The sequence below is a fragment of the Mustela putorius genome, unplaced genomic scaffold (assembly GCF_011764305.1).
Source record: "Mustela putorius furo isolate JIRA1106 unplaced genomic scaffold, ASM1176430v1.1 tig00000873_pilon_pilon_pilon, whole genome shotgun sequence".
Classification (NCBI taxonomy): Eukaryota; Metazoa; Chordata; class Mammalia; order Carnivora; family Mustelidae; genus Mustela; species Mustela putorius.
Window position 1 is genome coordinate 8,105,150 of NW_025421504.1, and position 20,583 is coordinate 8,125,732.

Here is a 20,583-nt window from a genome sequence, read left to right on the forward strand (position 1 = left end):
AGAACTTTCTTTAAGTCAAGAAATTGGTTTTGCCTGTTTTGTTTTGGCTGCTGACAGAGACGAAAGCCTCATGAAGGGCGGAGAGCCTCCTGACTGCCAGGCCAGTGCCCAGGACGCTTGGTCTGGACACCACCTCCGGAAAACTGGGGTTCCTGTGACCGGCAACACCACATGGGATTTCTGTGCAGGAAGTAGGTGGAGTGGAGTAGGGCAAGCTTGCTGTACCATCGACCCTTCCAGGTTCTTCTGGCAAAGGCCTGGCCCATGCCCCCTAGGGGAGCAATGGTCCCTTTGAGCTGGGCAAACCTATTCCTGGTTATCCTGTCCCTGCCCAGTTGTCGTGAAACACCACTTATGCTCACAGTACTGTCTTCCCAGGCAACTGACTTAGCTCAAACCCGTCGTGTTAGCGTATTGGCAACTATTTAAAAAGAAATATCGCTTTATACGTTCAACTTGAGGGGACCCGCTAAGCCAACGTATAGAAGTTGTTGAGTAAGTTAGTGCAAAGAGTACGAGGAACAACAGGCTTATTTCTCAGGGACCGAGAAACATGAACTTGGACATGAAATGTAGCGTAGCAGTGGGATTACGAGGCGAGACTCAAATCCACGGATGTTTTCAGATCTCAGCAACCCCTAAGCTTCTTATTTTGGAGGCCCCGCCCTTCACCTTATCAAAAGTCTTAAAATGTCCCCATACCTCACATTAAATATAATTTTATGGAGGAGCAGAACGAAGACTTTTATAGAGGTCTATTCTTGTGCTTTAAACTTGATTATATTCATTAATAACTATTAGAGAATTGAGTTAAATTACCATTGGCCAGTTAACAAGGTTATTTTGAAGAGACTTTTTTTTTTTTTTTTAAGAATATTTGGTAAAAGTAGATTTTGTAGTCCTTTATATTCTGGAGCCAATATTTTTTCTTGACTTGAAGGGTTCGAGTGTTTTGCCATGGGCCCGTGGAAAGTCTGTCGGCTTACATCCCTGAGCCTGTATCTCCTAGAAAAAGAAAGTCTTGCTGAAGTCGGGAAGCCTGAGTTTGATTCCTGGCTTTGTAGAAACTAAGTGTTACTCACTGCATGATCTGTTTCAGCCTTCCTGTCTCCATCTGTAACTGGGGCTGATTTGTTCTTGCTGGGAAGATGAAAGGAATAAATGAAAGGACACAGCCCGTGCCTGACTCCTACCTAGAAAGCTATCTTTCTTATATGTTAGTCTTATATGTTAGTCTTAAATATGTTAGTCTTAAAATGTTAGTCTTATGTTAGTCTTAAGTATGTTGGTCTTAAAAACCATATATATATATATATATATATATATATATATATATATATATATATTTTTTTTTTTTTTTTAAAGGGGCGCCTGGTTGGGCTGGCTCAAAGGAGCAGGTGACTCTTGCTCTCGGGCTTCTGAGTTCAAGCCCCACATTGGGTGTAAAGATGACTTAAGTAAATTAAAAAAAAAAAACCCTATAAACAAAAGATGCATGATTCTAGTTTGAAGAAAAATTAATTTGGACAGTTTCCTCCCACTTTCTAGTAAGGTCCTAAAAACTCAGATTAATATATATATTTTAATTTTATTTATATATTTTATATACATATAAATTTATATATATAATATTTATTATATATATATATATACACGCGCACACGCACACACGCATACAGTAATTATCAGGGATTTCATTCATTAAGAATTCAGAATAATTTCACCATGTTTTAGGTTTACCTCTAGATATCCTATGATAAAAAGCATAGCCCAGGGAGTTAATAATAGAAACAATATTTGGTGGAGAGAGGGAGGGTTTGGATCTACTTGAGGGAACAAGCTTCTCAAGCCCTTAGAAACATCTACTTGGAAACAATTAGTGTGTTAATTAGGGAGGATTCTTATCAGATCTCCAGAACCTCTTCTTGGCCACACCCTCGTAGATGAGGTACTCCGCCACTGGAAATCCTGCAAGCGTCCATCTTTGGCAGCTTTTTGTACTCGGGGTTTTTCACTAATTCAGACCAGCCCTCCTTCCTGAGTTTGACCTTGGGAGCTGGGTGGAGGTGGACCTTGATGGGCAGTGTCATGGGAGTCCCTAGGAGGCTTTCCCTGGGCAAGTTGACGTGAGTCACACCTGAAAGACTTCAGGTAATTTACCCAACATGATGCTTGGCAGTCCTATTTCCTGTCTTTCTAACTGGAAGGGCAGAAAGGAGGGTTGATGGATGGGAGGCTGTAAGCTGGAAAACATGTGGGCATTTCAGGGGAGGGACTAACAGCCGTGTGGCGCCATCTTGGTTGGGTCAGTTTCTGTTTCAAGGCCATGTGCCTTGGTTGTCTCAATGTATTCTTGATGGTGTGGGATTCAGGACCCTGAGATTCCACTGGGATCCTCCTAATAACAACCCATGTGGACTTCAGATAAGAAACTACAACTGTGGATTAACTAGGGTTTATGGCATATTGAATTCAATAGGAATGATACATTGGGGTACATTACATGCTTTCAAAGACCAAGCTCAAAATGAATGAAGTTGTATTTGACTTCATCATCTGGTTGAAAGTGTAAATGTGAGCTGGATATCAGTTTTGTGAGGCAGATCCCCAGATAGTTAAACAACCATACCCCAAAGCATCGATCAAAAACTCGTTGCAAACATAGTTGCGCTTGAGGCTTCCGCTGGCCTCTGAATTTTTATCAGTGTCCTGATGAAAGATCAAGAAAGTCTAAAGATGACCGTAGGCTAGAATTGAAGCCCAGATGATGGATGGGAGCCTTAGCATCCCTGATAATCTCCGTAGACACAAATGCTCAGCCAAACCCAACAAGATGGAAGACTTTCAACGATCGCTGTTCAATTTCGTGTGGTTTCAAATTCAGAAGCACAAGAAGTAGATTAGAGAGCCCTCCGTTGGCAGCAGTTCACATGAAAGAGATCTGGAGGTTTTAGTTGACCACAAGCCTAATATGATCCAACAGTGTGACTGTGGCTAAAAATGCTGAAATCGTTGTAGGCTGCTTTAATGGACATATGGTATCCAGACCCAGAGAGGTGATGCTACAGGGTCTCGTGGACTGGGCCAGGCCATGTCTGGAGGAGTCTGTTTAATCCTGAGCATCACACTGAAAGAGAAACTAAGAGCCAGCGTTGGCAGCATGCGACGGAGGTCAAGCTGAAGATACCGAAGTGGATTCACCAGTATGGGAAAGAGCCCCAGATGCTCATCATCGCATGTTCTCTTCCTAGGTGCGCTGCAAGTCAACATTTACCAGCCTCCCTCCCAGCCCCCTTTTCCCCCCGTACTTAGTTTGGCCCAACAGTGACTAGCTTCTGGATGATGGAGTATGGGGAGTTCTGAAGCACTCCCTTTCCACAGCCCTGTGAAATGTCCTCACGATGCTGCTTCTGGGATTGCTCCTTCCTGTCCCTGATCCCGAGAGTGTGACAAAACAAGATCAAAAGAGCTGGGCACCCTGATGCCTTTGAAATCCCGCTTGGGAGGCTCCTTTCCAAGCTCATCCATTTGGTCTGGGACAAGAATGAGAAATGAATGTTTCCAGTGTTAAGCCACTGAGATCCGGGGCGTGTCTGTTACAGCAGCTCACATGAGCTGGCCTGATTATCCTCATACAGCCGTGGGACGAAAGCCCAGGGGACACGTGACGGTTTTACACCAACAATGCGGGTGGCAGAACAGTCTCTTGGGATTCTGCCTTGTTCCCCCAACCTCAGGACACTGAAAAGAATGAAAATGTGATTTTATCTTCTTGGAAATATTCCTGGAAAACTCCTGTATGACCCCTCTTCTCCCCGAATGCCCTCCCCATGAGAGTTTCTTTCTAATCTTATTCCCCCCACTTGCCAGTTATGTGGCCTCCAAACAACGTACTTGAACACTTCATGCCTTGGTTTCTTAATCCATAGCAATGGGCACGAGACAGGGCCTACTTAATGGAGCTGTCGCAAGGGTTGAATGTGTTAATTGTGTAACAGGCAATAGCGCCTACCTGTGTTAGTTTTTATTGATTTTTTTTTTTTTTTAACCTTGTTTAAGGGGCTGTCCTCAGGAAAATCCTCGCTCAGGTCTTTAAAAGAAAGTTCGGCAGGTCAGGCTCGGCACCAACAGGAAAGAGATGGGTTTTAGTTTCTCCATGGGTGATGGAGTCCAGGCCTGGCTGGCCCTTCAGCTCCCTGGATGAGGGAGAGTGGTGATGGCAAGGATTCCTGCAGGAGAGGGGTGGGGGGGGAAGCAAGGGGCTAGACGCTCAAGCTCAGTGGGGGAGCCCGAGTTCGGGCTGGGGGAGGAGCGGGTGGGAGCCGTTGACTTGAACTGTGTGCTGTGAACCCAAATGATGGAGGCCACTATCTGGAACACAAGGACCAGATCCTCTTCTCTGTGCAAGGAACTGCACGAGCCCGGGGGCTGGAGGGAGTGTCTTCAAAGGGTGCTACTGGCCGAGGGTGGGGAGTGCCCACCCCTGGAGCAGATCCGTTCGGGGGAGGGGACCACAGTGGATTGCTGAGAGCAAGAGCCTTATGTCATCCTGGCCCCCTGCTCCCATGACCTTGCCTTATAGCCACTGTGTGTCCTTGGAAAAGGCACTTGACCTCCATGAAATGGGGTGAACAGTACGACTCCGTCATCTGCACGAAGAGGAGACGTTGAGTAAGACCGAGGATAGAAAACTGGCAAACTCACTTGTCAATCCCAGAGCACCCCCCACCGGGGCAGGTATCTCTCCTGTTTTAGCTACGAAGGAACTTCCTAACCTCCTCAGGGGTCGCGAGATGCTTTCCCAGGCAAGGGACACCGGGGAACCAGAAGTGACCAGGGGCCAAGGAGGCAGGACAGAACAGTTTGGGCAGGAGTGATAGTGGATCCAACCGTTCTCCGGGCTGGTCCTCTTCGGGGGCAGTGCCGCCGCCTTGGGACCAGGCCCCTACCCTGCTTCGACCACACTGCCCTGCACTGCACTTCTTGGCCCTTCTTCAGTGCTTACCTGAAAGGGGGCTGTGCCCAGGCACCCCTCAGCCGGCGGGGTGGGCGGGCGGCAGGGGGGGTTGCTGTGGGGAAGGGGAGACCCCCAGCGCCTGAGCATCTCACATCATAATTCAGGAGTGCCTGCAGCCCAGGGAGCTGCTCCCCTCTCCGCAGAGGCAGATAATGACGCATTCTTCCAAAATAAGAGAATGCACCTTTTCTTTCCTCCTTCCACCAATCACCTTTCCCAATAAAATAATTAAACAGGGATTTATGGGGGCCTGACACCTCCCCGCCCTCCCAGCTTCTAGCAGTTTCTGCAGGGAGGAAGAGGAGAGGGCAGAGGCCGGGCCGGGAGGGGGCCTGCTGGTGACAAAGAGAGAGCAGGCCCACCGAGCAGGGTGTGGGGTGTCGGAGAGCACAGGGGAGGGGCCTGCTGATTTCTCAGCACCCCAGATGACATATGACTTCGCACGTCCCCGGGTCTCCCGGGCTGCAGCCTGCTGTGTATTTTCAACATGTGTTTGGTATTATCAGTGTTTTTATAATAATAACTGTGGTCTTGAAAGGGACTAAAATTAATTAAAATGCAGCCCTCTGCCACATTCTACGTTATTATCATAGGAATCCTTGCCTGGAAAGGACCTCCCTGGGGCAGGCGGGGCGGGTGCGGTCATCGCGCCCATCCTCCTCCCTTTGCCTGGGTCCGTCCCCCCAGCTGGCCCTACCAGCCAGCCCGGACGGCTGCTAGTGGGGGAGAGTCTGCCATCTTAAGGGTTAGAGTCTCTCTTTTAAGGAACTTTGTTGGTGTGTTACCGACAGTTAAGGAAGATGGTGCAAACAGGCAGACGCGGTGCCTGCAAGAGCAAGACTCCACGTTGGTTGTGTGTGTCTCAGGCTCTGCTGCAGGCTCTCCGTGGAAGGGCACCTGCCTGAAATCATCCCGTGGTTCATCCCGTGGTTCATCCCGCTGCCATCACTGGAATCAGGAAATAGTTGGGGAAGAAGATTTAGGAAGGCTGAGGTGAGGCCCTGGCCGGGGATTTGCATGTCTAACGTGCCCCCAGGTCAAAGCTGAAACCGTTGGTCGGGGCGGGTCCACGTGGACAGCCCCTGCTCCGAGGTCCCCCTCCTCCACACTGCTGACATACGGGGCCCCAATTCCCCGTGTCGGGAAGCCACCCTGTGCCCTGCAGGGTGTTTGGCAGAATCTCAGGCCTCTCCCATGAGTTGCCAGGAATGTCCCCCTAAACTGTAAAAACCAAAAATGTCCCCAGACATGGCCAGATGTTCCCTGGGGCACAGAATCGCCTCTCGTCGAGAACCACTGATTTTGGGAAAGGCTCTCTGGAGATGGCTGCTGAGACCCAGGTGTCCAGGTGGAGAGAGGGGCTCTTTGTGGTTCCCCAAAACCCCACCCTGCGACCCCCTCTCCAGGGAGGCAGCTCTACTCCAGGGAAAAGTGACAGGCGAGTGCGTCACCGTCACTTGTGAAGAGGGGAACGAATGACTTGCTATGAATAACATCCTGAGGTTTGTGAGTGATTCACTTTTGAAAACAAATCAGAGCAGGTACTCACAGAGCAACGCCGTTTGCCGTCTCTCCAATTCCAGTTCGGTTTTCCCAGCGGCCAGAACCGGCCACTGCCGCAGGCGCGTCTCATGTAGGTCACAGCCCTGACTGCGGGGACAACTTTTGCTCGTACGCCCTGAGTCGTGATGCGATTACCAGTGACTGGTGTGTTTTACTGTTTCGTCACACCTGGGTTTGTCCAGGGGGACGACGCTGAGGACAGAACAGCTATCGTCCAACACCACCGGAAGGAGAACCCCAGGGCCCGTTGGTGGCACTCAAGAGGCCACGAGCCCTGCTGGCTCCTGTCCATTGGCTTTCCCATCACTCGGCTGCTCAGCCTCTCCCAACCCACACCACCTGGAGCCCTCTCCCTGGTCCTCAGGCCATGACTGACGCTCCCTCCTCCTTCCTGTCTCTGCTCCAATGTCACCTTCTCGGAGAAGGTGGGTGCACTTGACCTCCAGCTAACGTTGTCCTCTTCCACCAAGTCCACTGCTATTCTAGCATCCTTGTCTCTTTCTGGAACACCTGTCAGTCACCGTGGTTTGTGTATAGAGTGGGTTCCCCGGGAAGCAGATGCGGAGATGGAGTTAGGGTTTATTGGAGTGTAACGCCTATAAAAGAAAAAAAAGGGGGGGTGTAAAGCAGGCTTGGATAGGAGGGGCCATGAGAACGTGAACCTGCAAAGTCTCCGGGAGCCCACGAGGAGCTCTGGAGTGGAGACTGCCCATCGGAGAAATCCCCTGTGGGTGGAAATGGCTTGGCTCTTGGCCCGCCGCCTCGCTCAGGCACTGGCCAGGGGCTTCCCCAAGAAGAGTATGCCCTCAGCTGGAAAGCCGAAGAGGACCTTGGAGGTAGCGTGGCTGGGGGCTGCGAGCCAGTCAGGCTCCTTCAGTCAGGCCGGGAGTCCTCGGAAAGGGCATCTGAGCAGCCCCACTGCGTGCCTGCCCTTCCGGGTTAGAATGTGCGTCCTCCAAGAGCAGAGATCTCGGCGATCTTTCTTGTGGCAGATCCCCATCCCCGCCCACTCCCCAGAACAGGGCCTTCTGCAGAATAGGGGCTCCCACAGCACTGCGGAGAGACAAATGCATATTTGGGGGGGGGGTGTGGGCAGAGAATGGGTGCTCTGAGATATGTCAAACTCTTTTGCCCCCTGCGAGTGCTTCTCGGGTTTTAAAGGCTTAAACAACAATATGACGTTGGGGCATCGGGCTGCTTGCCTCTTGGAGGGTGGCCTCTGGGAAGGCGGGGCTGGGGGGGGACATCTGCTGCGCCTGTAAGTCAGGGGTGAGGACGACCGGGGAAGGGGAGGGGCGCAGCCGCCCGGGGATCCCAGAGGAGAAGGAAAACAGAACTATCAGGTGGGCCAAAGGCACATACCAGGGGGCCGTGGGTGCCTGTCAAACCGGAATGGTTATCTGGTCTGGCAGAGCCCAGCACCTTGGGTGGCCAACAGACCTGAGATACGGTGTTCCCAGAGGCAGCGGGCGGGGGAGATTGTCCTTTTCTAGTTCAGCCTCTCCCCCCCCCCCCCCCCCCCCCCCCCGCAGCATTTTCCTCTGCTAATGGACTGGGCTGCGATGGACTTGTCCCCAGAGCAGCTGCCCTTGTGGGGAGGCACCTTGAAGCCTGAGGTTCCGGACCCCGCGTGCGGCATGCATCGAGGCACAGGAATCTTCCTGGGTGGCAGGGACGCCTGCGGGGCCGGTTCTCTGGGGGTTCGGCGTAAGGAGCCGAGGCTGTAAACTCTGTGCATGGGAAGAGGGGGGCAGGGGTCTGTCCTGGAGAGATGCCTGACTCAGAGAAAAGATGTGAGCCTCTGTTTACAAAGCCAGAAATGCAAGAACTTCAGCTTGGTTTTCTTACAACTGCGTTCTACCAGGACATTTCAACCCCGGCCCCCTTTTAGTTGGGGCCACATGGAATTTCCGGGACTGGGGAGGGTTAGCAGAGCAGAGTGGCTTCAGGAGCTGCTGGCCTGCCGCGTCTGCGTCATGTTCCAGGCTGGCCTCCCCCGACACCGCCATAACCTGCTCAAGAGGTTCTTGGCCATCAGTCCCCACCAGTCACTGCTGAGTCATCTTTTGCTCCCAACCAGAGACCCTCCGGGGCCACAGGCCTCCAGCTACTGCTTTAAGGAGCCTTGGAAACACCCCTGACCTGGTTCCCAGAATGTTGACTCAGTCCCTGCCCACCCCCCAACAACACAGGGAATCTCTCGGAGTCCTTACCCAAGTGCTGCTTGGCTCTTGCGTATCCTGTGTTTCCCCCTAGTGTGTTCCAAAGCCTTCTTTGAAACTCCAACTGGACTTGATCATTTCTTTGATTTTCTGCTGTGCCGGCTATTCTCTGATACAGCGGTTTCCACTGGGCCTCGCTCACTAGCCTCGGAGAAGCCTAGGAGGGCAAGGAGACACTGTATGGGGGGAGGGGAGGGGCTGTGAGCACTGGTTAAGGGGTCCAGACCATCATCCCACTGCACCTGTCCTGGGGACCTTGACCTGGTTCCTTTCCAGCCTCACCTGAAGCTTCTTTCCCCGTTCCGCGCAGTCTGGGCGGGCCGGGCCCGGAGAACTAAGCAGCTGGGTCATTTCCCATCCCCCCACTGTTTCCCTTAGGAAGTCCTTCCTTTACCCTGGCCAGACCCCCTCATACCGGGGAGAGTGGACAATGTGGTATAGCCCACAGAACAGAAACATCCCACGTGACCCCATGTTGGGACCTCAAAAGCCGTTAGATCCAGATTTAGTTCCCTCAAATCCACATCCAGGTAGTGTGTCGAGGTGGACGGAACCAGGGCTCCCAAGTGAGCGTGGTGCGGGCTCAAAGAGCAGCTTTGCCGCTTAGCAGTGACCCTGGAAAAAAATCGATCGCCTTCTCCAGGAAATGTCTCCATGTCCACATCTTTAAATGGACCTAGTAACTGTGAAGGTAACATACAGCGAAGTTTGTGAAGGTTTTTGGCCAGTCCGTTCGCGACCGACGCTGGGCGTCCCCTTCTCTTTCTCCTTGGACACCCACAGATGAGAGGACAGCTCTTGTCTCTGTAATCCAAGCATTTCAGGCTGAGAATGCACAGGACACTCAGATAAGGAATGAAAGTCAACCAAATACAGAGGAAGAATAATTCAGACCTTTCTGTCTTTTCTTTCTTAGCTCTAATACCTGGGAAGATGGGTAGGTGAGTATGTCCTCTTGGCACAGGACCAGCATGGTGTGACTCAGTCTTCTGCAATGCCTCGCATGGCTGGGGACTTAGTTCATGGTTGAGAGTGTCTTGCTAGGAAGACATGTTGCCTTATTCAGTATCAATTTCTTCAGCTGGAGGGCCCATCCCGTCTCCTTGTTATGGGTACACATCTAATAAAAGTACAGCTAGAACACTGGAGACGGAAAGGCACAATAAAACTCTTGCCTTTAAGTGAACTCACCATCGACTGAAGCCAAAAGTCTGCAGGAAGGGTGGTGGGGAGGGATTGTTTTTTTGTAAGTCACGGAGGAAGCATGTACGATCGCCACTACAACTCCTTCCAGGCATGAAGCTGGGTTCTGTACCCTTCTGAAGTCAGATGATTCCTCGGGCTTTGTACGCTCTTGGTTCAAGGTCACTGCTGAGAGCTCTTCTGCTCTGGAGAGGTAAAGGAGAAGTCCTGGGGTTTCCAAGGAACAGCTCGTTTCATGAGAGAGGAGAGCTCAGAGCCTATGGCCTCGGAGGGGCAGGGCCAAACCACAATGGGGTCACTTGGGTACTCGACCACCTCCTGTTTGGGTTGTCAGGGCCCCAAAGGCAAGGTGGACCACGCATTACATTCCTCAGGCGTGAGCCTTTGGTTGAGGAATGAGGGTTCTTGGCAACATTCCTCGGGAATTGAACTGTCTTTATTCTGACTCAGAGGGCGGGGACTGAGCAGGGCTGAGAGGAGAAAATGGCACTGGACTAGGTGAGAATCTGTTACCTATCCTTACCTTTACCCCAGTCACCTTGTCCAAAAGCGGTGAATCAGTAAGACTGACTGTAGGCTCAGCAGCATGTGGATCCCACCTGCTGTCCCGGCGCACCAGCAGGGAGCCGGTATTAAGGATTGTCCCATTTTGGCAAAGCTATTTTGTTTACCTGCTTGGTGCCAAGCAGAAGGGGCAGTAGGTGCATAAATATCCCTACAGACTCACAGCCTGCCACGGGCCTTCAGTGTTGGCTGCTTCCCTGCTGCCGAGAAGCTGACAGCTGTCGCCCGGACTAAACGTCCACGGAAAGGGCTCAATGCTCAGGCAGAGTTCTAGACTCACACTCAGGGAAGTTAGAGCCGGAAGGCTCCTGGAGAATAATTAGATCCACTCAACACCCTTGTCTTACAGCAGAGACACGAGGGGCTGGGGAGTGGGGTGGGAGGAGTCTGAGGGCACAGAACCAGTCAGTGGAGGAGATGCAAGCTCAGATCCAAGCAAGTGGGCGCGGGGTCCTGGAGCTTTTTGAAAGTCCAGCTGTGATCAGGCGTGTCTCCTGCATTCGAATGGACAACGGCGTGTGTGCTTGTCCCCTGTCTGTCCTTCTCCTTCCTGCTCCGCCTGCTCTGGGCCGGGGGAGACTGACCTGTGTGAACTGCACCCAGGGGGCTCCCCCTTGCCTCCCTGGCTTCTGGACATTGACTCTGGACCATGGCAAATTTGGGAGGAAGATGGGAGAGAGGGAGGCTAGTGAAGCCGGGACGCCCACGGCACCTCCCTCTATCGCCCTGCGTTCCCTGGGCAACGGTAGAGCCCCTGTGGATGGTACCATCCCTCCCGATCTCCCTACCCCTGCCTGCATCTTGTCAAATAATCCTTTTACCCTGACTCAGCTCCCATTACTAATTTGAGCGTGTCGTCCATCTCCTGCCGAGACCCTGACCAGCACCGTAACTGGAAGTTTGATGGAAGAATTTAGAAATTGCAACGGCATATATGGGTCCCTCTTAGGTTTGCATTCCTTAAGAGTAAGCTAAGCTTCTGAGAGCCTCACTCTGGAGAGACTGGGGAGCGGGGAGGGAGAGGGTGGACCCCACGGAGAAAATCACAGGCACTAGCGAAAGGCTAGCGACTCTCTTCTGTTTTTGCCTTTTATTTAATACTGTCGTTGCTATTCTTACTGGAATTGAAATCATGCAGGCGATGTGGGACTGCGTGCTGCTTGTAAACAGATGAATCAACACAAGTGCTCGTAGGGTGATTAATTCAGGGCTCCTAGTGCCGTCACCTCCTTCCTGCGTCCTAGTGGGCTTTGATCTAGGCCTGCTTTCTCGGTATTTTTGTAGACACGCACATACACACGCGCGCAAATACAGAGCTTGTAAAACAGAACCTTGGCTCATTCTGTACGCATCGCTCTGCCATTCTCCCTGTCTGTGTATACGGACCCCCGCCCTGCCTCCCATTCTTTAACTGCTGCTTAAAATTCCATCACCTGGATATATAATCAGTCATTTAACCGGTCTGTGGTGGTATAAACTTCTAGTAGTCTTTAACCAGTAGCCACAAGATTGCAGTAGGCATTCCAACCCGTATGCACCCACAGGCAGGTATTCCCTAGGGGCAAATACATAGAATCTATACATAGATTTAGGTCGAAGAGTATAACTTAAACCTGGTAGCTATGCCCGGCAGACCTCCAAGAAGCCCGTGTCAGCAGGGTGAGAGGTGAGACCTTGTCCTCACGGTACTTTCTAAAGTGTGGACTCCCACGGTTCCTGGGACACTGAGCATCTTTTCCTGCGTTTTACCACGTGGATTCCTCCCGCAAGTCCCCTGTTCCCTTTTCCGCAGTCTTGGGTTTCTCCGGGGTGGCTCTTTGACTTCGTAATCTTCCGATATGGAGACAAGTAGACGCAGTCTTGACTGTTCCCCGGAGCTCTACCCAAATTCAAAACATATGGTTTTGCCAGAGGCTTTCAGCAAGTGTCCAAAGAGAACCACGATTAAAAAATGAAAGAGGAAAATCCAAATCTTGAAACGCACCGATCGTATATCTCTTCATGTTGGCTTATATAATTCTATGTTCTAGTTGACATGTTTAATGACAGATCTTATCTGTCTACCTATCATCTACCTACCTACCTACGTTTTGAATTTGCTTGGATGTTCTCTGCCATGTTCTTGAGGTACCACTGCCCTTGAGAACATTATATGCATATATGTGAGCTGCACAGACACACACACACAAGCATGCCCACAAATGTACATGTCCCGTTATTGGTTCTGTTTCTCTAGAGAATTCTGCTGATCAGAACGTGATTCCCCTGCCCACCTTGGCTTTTAAGAAGAGGAAACTAGGAGACCCAGAGGCTGCCACTGAGACCGCAGAATAAAAACTCATGAGGCCAGTCTGGACCCTGTCCCACCGTCGGCTTCCAGACACACATCCCCAGTCCCGTTCCTCTCCATGTTCGGCCATATTTGGCCCCTGGGTTTCCTCGCTGGCTGGTCCCCAGTCCTTCTCTGTCAGCAAGAGAGCCCTTTTCTGGTCCTTCCTGGTGTCAGTGAAGACCATCCCCGTGACAGGTCCGTTTGGCCATTTTGCAATCCTTGTCATTGGCCTGGAAACGTGCCTCAACAGCCTGCCCCCTCTGACTTCTTCCAAGTCACTAGCCCCAGGAGTGTGCCCAGCTGTCTCCACTGGGTCAACTGCTAGCATCACCCCCACCCCGTGGTAGCTTCTCCTGCCCCCCACCCCCACCCTGGGGGCTTGTGCCACGCGAGATCGGCAGAGGTCACGTGTCGAGTAACGGGATCTGGCGCTGCGCTCCTCTGCCCCCCTAAACCATCAGAGCACACATAGCTCCTTCTCACTGCAGCAGAATGACGCCCCCCACCCCCAAGTATCTTGGAAGAGATTTGCCCCAGTAAAAAAAAAAAATAAGTCTTAAAAGGAAAGCCTCTCAGGCCATGTCGCTTTGGGGTAAGGGAGAGGTGGAGATCTCGCCTCCAAAGCTTCCTGTTTTCGGGCAAGCGGGAAGCACAGTGCAAACATCCTTCTTCATTGATGGTCTTTGTTCTTGCTCAGTCAGTGTGCTGTTCAACCGGGTGGCCCATCAGACGCATGCTCCCGTCGGCGCTATCTGCTTCAGATCAAAAGAAAAAAAATGCATGAGAATGCGCTCGGAAGGCCTGGTTACCACACACACGCCAGTTATAATCATAATCATAAACGCTGGGGCTGGGACCTCTCGGGGAATCTAGGACTTGTCTCTCCCTGCGATCGGTCTCCTCCCTCGAGCTCAGGCCAGCCAACGTGGACTGCATATGAATGTTCCAGGCGCTAAGCTGCACATGGTGCGGGGGTGGGGGGGGAGGATCTCACTCCCTAGTGGGATTCTTGATGAACCAGTTAGAGGACAGGCGTTTCCATTTCTCGCAGGCAGCACAGTGACTGAGAGATCCCTTCATTCTGTCCCTTTGGGCACCCAGCTTTCCAATGTTGTTTGAGAAAATAAACCCAGCTTCTCCCTTCTTCTTTCTCCTTTCTCCCCGCCCCGGATCTCGGAAATGCAAAAACACACCTCCCCATTTGCTCAAGACCGTCCCAGTTTGCATGGGTTTTCCCAATGTGGTTATTAATAGGACATTTCTGCTCTCAGGACTGTTCCTGTTTGGGTGACCAGGTTCTGTGGGTTCTCTAGGCGTAACCCTTCTGGGCAGCCGGGACCAAGTTGAGGACCTTTCCTAGGAGCCAGCACAGGGCTTGCTTGGCACCCAGAAGAACCCTTGGAAATGACTATTGTGAAACCCATTGCGCTGTTGGATGATCTTGGTGATTTGATACCTGTGAAAAGTACAAGACTGGGGGTCTGGGCACTCTCATGCGGGTTTCCTGTACAGCCTTCAAATAGTTAAATGTGTGGAAAGAACAAGTGGCCAGAGGAGTAGGGGGTGATGTTCATGTGGTATCCTTACACTTTGAAAAATGACCCCAGCTTTGAAACCCCATCAGTTGGGTGACTGAATCAAGTCAAGGCCTTCGGGGAAGAAACCGGGCTTTAGGAAAGTGGCAGAGTTGGGTTAAAACACAAGCGTGAACGGAAGCAGTCTCTGAGCCTGTTTGTGGCAATCCGTAGCCACACATCCAGTGGTCTGGAGAGGTAGGAATATGTGTCATTTGTTTTGAACTTGGCACGGAAGCAAGCGTATCTGCCTATATTCTTGCTCTGGGCTGTCGGCTCTGGGAGGTAGGTGAGATCAGAAAGCTCATCCCCACTTTTTTGTCGTTGTTGTTGTTAAGACAAGGAATCTTTGGCAGTTGCACAGCTAAAGGGTCTAGAATCAGAGTCTAATGGGCCCTCCTCCAAGCCCAGTGTTCTTTCCAGTCCTTATCACAGAAGCGGTTCCGGGGGCGCTGGTAGGAGTCCTGTGCCTTCTGATGCTCTGTGCAGGGAGAGCCTGCTGGTGGGGCCAAGGTTGGGGTTCTGTTCTAGCAGCTCAGGCAGTGACCAGACAGATCAGGGGTGGGGGGGGGGCAGGGAGGTCACACCCGCTGAGCTCCCTGCACAATTTGCCTCCTGCACAGCCCCGGGAGCAGGGAGCCGAGGACAGATGTCACCCGCGTGTGCCACGCTGGCACTCCCACTACGTGATTGGGAACATGTGAGGGCAGGGCGAGTGAACTGTGGGTGACCCCGAGGAGAGGGAGGCTAATTAAAGCTTCTCTTCCCCCCACTTCAGTCACAAGCCCCCCTGCCCTTCCTCCTGATGGTGCAGCAGATAAGGAGGGATTGAATTTATGAAAAGCGATGAAGATGTTTGGATAAGCCACAGCACCAAGGCAAGCCGGCCCGACGAGTTAGGGCCTGACAAGGCAGCAGGGGTGCCTGAAAGCTTCTTGAAGGGACCTGGGAGGCCAGGCCAAGAGGAAGGGGGAGAGCCAAGGTGATTGAACTGAAGGTGACACCGTGGGGGCGTGGCCTCGGGCAGGCACATCATGGGGGCGTGGCTTCGGGCCGGCACACCTCTGCCAGGCAGGTGGAAGTGGTCTTGCCCAGCGCTGGCCCCACAGGGAGATGGTCTGACTTGGCCCACGGCTTCCAGACCTGCCACCTGGGTCCCAGGTTCCCAGGAGAGCCCGTGTGAGCCGAATAAATGGGAGAACATGGAGCCGATGAGTGAAGAGTGAGTGGGAATTGAGGAAAGAGCACCTCCCTTCCAGAGATGAAGGGGTGAGGCCGCCCTCAGGGGGAGAAGCAAGATGAGAAAAGCCATCGGTTTTGAGCATTAGCCATATATACCAGGCACTGTGCAACGGGCTTTGTATGCAGCATCTCACTTAACCCTCTGATAGGGGCTGTTACCATGCCCCTCCTACGGACGTGGAAAAAGAAACCTCAGAGAGGGTAGGTAGCTTGCTCAAGGCCACACAGCTGGATCTAGGAATCTAAACCAAGTAGTGAATAATAAAAAGAAAAAAAAAGGTGAGACTCTGGAGCCTCTGTTCTAAATCAGCATGCCCCCAGCCCCATCCACTGTGCCACACGGCAGGGTGGGGGGCAGGGGGGTCTACCAGGATTGGAGGGCGAGCTCCATCTTCTGTCCTAGGATGCCTCGACCCATTCAGTAGTGGGCTCCCGAATTGTCTCTCCCACCGCTCCCTCTGGTCTTCCTCAGGGAGTAGATGCTATCCACCTCCCAGCAACACCCCAGAACCCTGAATCCTGGCTTGTGGAAGCACAGCTTCGAAGGTCTTTGGAGTGAAATGCCCCAAGAGCTGCCTCACCCCAAACACCCAGGCCTGCCTGTCACAGAGGAGCCATGGGGTCCCTTGGCCAGCTGGCCTCCTGCTCTGGCCCACGTGTGCCCGCCTCGGGGCAGCCGGAGAACCGGTGCTGTCCTTGGCTGTGTTTCTCCCAGGTGCTGCCCACCCACCTGCATGGAGCCTGGGAGTCTCCGGCAGAGGATGCGGGCTGAGCGGCCGTCTTGGGCTGTGTCCCTGAGGCCAGGGGTGGGAACCAGGAGGAAGGCAGGCTGCCTGGCATGAGTGTGGGATGCCTGGTGTTCTGTGGGATGAATGCATCACTGACTTCTAAATGAAGGGAGACCACCAAGCCCAGCATGCTGGGGAAGGGGTAAGGACCACAGCGACCAGGCTTCTCACCCTTGGCAGGGTTTCTGCAACACAGTCGTCCTGGATCTCAACTTTCTCTTGCCTCCTGGAGGCCCGCCTGGAGGAGGTAAGAGCATAAACAACACTTGCTGAGTCAGAGCCTCCGCTGGGGAGAGACCTCCTAAAACTGGGTACCCCCATCTTTTTTTTTTTTTTTTTTTAAACCAAAGTGAAAACTCAAACCATTTGAATGAGTCGACTCTATGGGAAACTCATTACAGCTGATTCCAAAGTCACACGTCACACATTATTTTCAACCCTTGATTTCCCATGACATTTCCCCTTTGTTGGGAATCGCTTGCTACTGAGGAAGCAGAACTAGGATTCCAGCAATTAAGGCTGGGGCCGTCTGGTGTGGGCTGGTCTGATCCAGTTGGCGCTGGGATGTAATCAGAATGAATAAAGCCAGGGTGGGAGAAATGTCTGTGCATTTTGATAAAAAAAAAAAAAAAATACCCTCCATTCTGGTTAAATGCAAGGCACGGTGTATAAATCAGCCCGGGTCACTTAAGTTAATAGCGCAGACTTGGTTTTAATATTGGTCTCAGGGTGCCTGAGACTCATTTCATTAGTGTCAGTTTAACAGTTGGATACATGGGCCAGGGGTAACATTAATGATTACTTGTGAGTTAAGTGGACACGAGCTCTTATGTAAAATGCCAACAGCGCAGAGACCTTCCCAGGCACTGTTGCCGGCAGGCGCCACCCTTGGCGAGAGCCCTGGTGGGCAGGGTGCGGCCACGGGTCTGGGGAGCTGGAACTCCCAGGAGGATGGCTTAAGAAGGATCTGTAAACCCCAGCAGCCCTGACAGGGCCTCACCTGGAGCTCGGCCCAGGACGCCCCTGGAAAGGTGAGCCGTCGCCCCTGTGGGGCTGACTCATTGTCTGAGCAAGGTTTTTCTCTACGGAGCCTGAAAACAGGCCGGGAGGCAGCTCCCTAGGGTCCAGAGGCAGTGAAGGGAGCGGCCCCTGGGACTCTCTCGGGGAAGAAGCCACTTTTGCAGCCTGGGATGGGTTTCCTGTGCCAAGATGGGATGCTTACCAGTGATTTACGCAGACATTTATAGAAAGCATACAGGCTTGCTCATTCATAAAATAGAAGAACAGTGTGTTTTCGCCTGGCAGGGCTCTGGGGCAGCTCTCAGGGTAACGTGGCTGATTGTAATCATTTCTGGAAATGCCCTGATTTGCCGTGAGGGGTGGGGAAGGCCGAGCGGCACAGGAAGGGGCCCCGAATGGAACCTCAGTGCAGGTCACCTGTCCCCGGGGACAGAGCTGAACTGTGAGTGAGGACACCTTCCCTCTCCTGCGGCCCTGGGGCCCTCCCCTGCCCTCAGGCCTCCTCCAGACAGACCCTCTTCTGTCTTCCAGAGCTTCCTGGCTGGTAGGGGGCTGCGGTCAGGGCCACGTGATGTAAGCCTAAGAGGACCGCCTTGTCGGAACCCTGAAGGAAGGGTTTTCTTCCTGGCCTTGTGAGGCCAGGGGTCTCTGGGGAGCCCGCCCTGCTGTGGACCTCCACCCAGTGGGGCTTCAGGCCTGGCTCTCCCTAAGCAGCCCTTGTCCTCGGTTGAGCTGACTGGTGACTCACCGCGCCCGTGTCTTCACCACGCAGTCTTGCCCGCGGGCCTGGTAGGCGGGTGGGCAGCAGAGAACCAGTTTTGTCAGAAGGCAGAGACCAATAAATAGCGATTTTATTTCACGGCTGCTCTGACCTCCCAGCTCTGGCTGCCAAGTTCGAGGCCATGGCTTTTGGTGGTGTAAGGGACAGCAGACCTGGCATTTTTAAGTGGAGAACAGAATCCGGACAAAAGGCAAAGTTCTACTTTTTGTGTTTTTTGCCATCCACTTTTGAGCCGAAAGCTCAGAAAACAGGAGGCTCGGACCAGACGAGCGCTCTGAGTCTTGTCCCTGGAGAAGGGGTACCAGCCACACGCCTGCCATGAGACGCTGTAGAAAGATCCATGGGAGCCGTGAGCAGGGCGGGAGGGACAGAGACACAGAGAGGGAGAAGGACAAGACAGGGTAGGAGCCGAGAGGAAGGGCAAGTCTGCTCAGGGTTCCCTGAGCCACAGGCAACAGGCCAGCACAGCCCGAGCAGCTTAAACCCCAGACAGCTGTCTGCTCGCAGGTCTGAGGCTGGAGCACCAAGGTCAAGGCAGGGCAGGTTGCTCTCTTCTGCGCTCTCTCTCCTTGGATCGCAGACGCACGTTCTTCTCGCGTGTCCGTGCAATGCACACATGCCCGTGTCCTAATCTCTTCTTACAAGGCCACTGGTCCAGATAGGGCCCACCTGGATCATCTCATTTTTGCCTTCGTGACCTCCTTAGCGACCCTACCTGCAAATATAGCTCGGGTTTCCGAGTCCCAGGGTACTTCTCTGGGCCAGACGGAGCAAAGCGCCAGTGGGAAATACGGTGCCTAATGGAACCCTCGCACAGCCCCGAGGTGGAGGTGTGCTTGTTCCCATGTGCAGAGGAAACAGGCTCGTGGGACCTCAGGATGATTGTTCCAGTTCCCTGACTTCCAAGGCTCCACCTCTAAGGCAAAAGAGAAACAAAAGGAATAAAAAAACAAGGTTTCCAGGGGGCTGGCATCAGAGACACACTGAGACCTCTCCGTGGGCCTTTGGCGTCCCTGTTTTACTTAGGGAGGATCTGGAGGTCAAGATCAGTTGCCGCTCCCTATGGTCCTGTGATGGGGGACCGTCCTCCGGCCGGCACTGCTGACCCGTGTTGCAAGAGCAGACAGTCTCCTAACCTGTAGGCCGTGACCTCATTCTGACCCCAGAGATATGGATGCAGGGTGTCCCCTGAATGAGCTCCCTTCTGCTAGGACATCGGGAGGCCTCCTCGCCCTGCTTTGGGCGTGGTTCCCGGACACCTGCCTTGGTGACGAGAGTCAGCGTCTTAATGTTGCTCCAAGCGGGCCCTGGGGCTCGTCCCACTATTCGCTTTGGGATGCGGCCATTGTCCCCTGCCTCATGCTGGGCCCCGTTTCAGCATGAGACCCTCAGTGGGGTACACTTGGTCATGTAAGGTGAATGGGGGTGAAGAAGAGCTTTGGTTTGCTTCCCGCCACCTGAACCGACCACGTCACAGGCTGGCCAGGTGTCCAGACACCTGCCTGTCTCCTCCTGATGCTTTGGAACCTCGGTGCTATTCTTGGTAAAACGGGAGTAGGGAAACCTTACTCAAATGTTGTGGGTTTTTTGTTTTTGTTTTTGTTTTTTTAAGATTTTTATCTCTTTGTTTGTTTGTTGACCGACTGAGCCACCCCAGTGCCCCTTAAATGTTTTTATTAGGAGATCATGTAGGAGATGACAGCCAAAAATGAGGGTGGTAATAGAGACTCTTTTTTTTTTTTTTTTAAGATTTTATTTATTTATTTGACATTGAGAGAATGAGATCATAAGTAGGCAGAGCAGCAGGCAAAGAGAGAGAGGAAGCAGGCTCCCTGCCGAGCAGAGAGCCTGATGCAGAGCTCGATCCCAGGACCCTGGGATCACGACCTGAGCCGAAGGCAGAGGCTTAACCCACTGAGCCACCCAGGAGCCCCGGTAATAGAGACTCTTGTGTCCAGGCTGCTAAAAACTCACAGAACACCACACGAATCACAAGAATGTGACATTTTGAGCTATAATGGTGTGAAGAAATAGTTCCTTCCCACCTCTGCCCTCTGCCTCTAAACCTTTTCAGTCTTCGTACATGAGCCTTTTTGTGGTCATTTGTCTGACCATGTTTCTTACGTTCTTGTTAATGGTTTTTGTTAAGAGGAGCTCGTCAGTCCCTCCACAAAGCCGATTCCTCTCTCCAGAATGTTGTAAAGCCAAGCGTTGCTTCCCCGAAACTCTCCTGCCTCCCCGAAGACTTCAGCTGCCTCATGATCCCACTGGAATATC